The following is a 1,067-nucleotide window of genomic DNA, read 5'->3' as shown; positions in this document are numbered from 1 at the left end:
TGTAGGAATTAAATGCTTCGATTCGTATAAAAAGAAAAAGGCAAAAGATTAATATAGTATAAATTCATTTCTGTATATGGCTTGACATGAACAGTTTTTCTTTATTTCACTTATTCGATAATGACTAAACAGGTCATTTACTTTTTTATACCTGTAAAACTTTGAAATAGTTCATAACAAATGTTCTAGGCTATTAATTTAATATCTTTTAAAAAAATTTAGTATCAAAAAATTATTTAAAAATAAAAATATTATTTTCACACCAAAATTAACTATCATACATTTATATATTTTATATTTAACTAATTGTAAGATCATCAATTTTACAGTTGAAACACGTTTCCCATATATAAAATTATATTGATGGGAGTCATTACACTATTCTATGTATTTTTTATTATGTTTTGATTGAGTGGGGCTGCTTATAAGCATCAAAAAGAGTGTGCATCAACATTACACAAATACAGTGATGATATTGTTATTGCTATTACAAAGTCAAACTAGAGCTTAGCTTGTATATACACTAAATAATACATAACATATGTTTCAATAAACCAAATACAGAAGCAACAGCATGAATAATAATTAAAAAAAGAAATTATGTATACTTGTTTTTAAATTTCTCACACCGGAAACGTTATTAGTAGGTCTTAATTTCCTTAAACTAGTACATGCTTTTAATACAATTTAATTATGATATCGTAGAAAATTAAACCACCACAAATGCATGTGTGAAGCTTAGCTTTCCTCGCAGTATAGAAAATGACACGTGTAAAATAATAAACTATAAAAAAATACATTCGAATTATTTTGTTATTGGAAAAAATATTTTTAAATTTTGTTATAAAAAGATACACTCAAATAATTTTAAAATGTGACAAAAATTATCCTATTTAAACATTCTTGTCATATTTTTAAGTAATTTGAATGTTTTTTTTATCGATAATAAAATTTAAAAATATTTTTGTTCGTATTAAAATAATTCAAGTGCATTTTTTATTGTTTAACTTTTATAAAAAGAAATAAAAAAAACTTAATGAGTCTTTTTTTTATAATACAATCTTTGG

The sequence above is a fragment of the Arachis duranensis genome, chromosome 5, assembly GCF_000817695.3.
Source record: "Arachis duranensis cultivar V14167 chromosome 5, aradu.V14167.gnm2.J7QH, whole genome shotgun sequence".
Lineage (NCBI taxonomy): Eukaryota > Viridiplantae > Streptophyta > Magnoliopsida > Fabales > Fabaceae > Arachis > Arachis duranensis.
The sequence above is the reverse complement of the archived record's forward strand: the minus strand, read 5'-3'. Positions refer to the sequence as shown.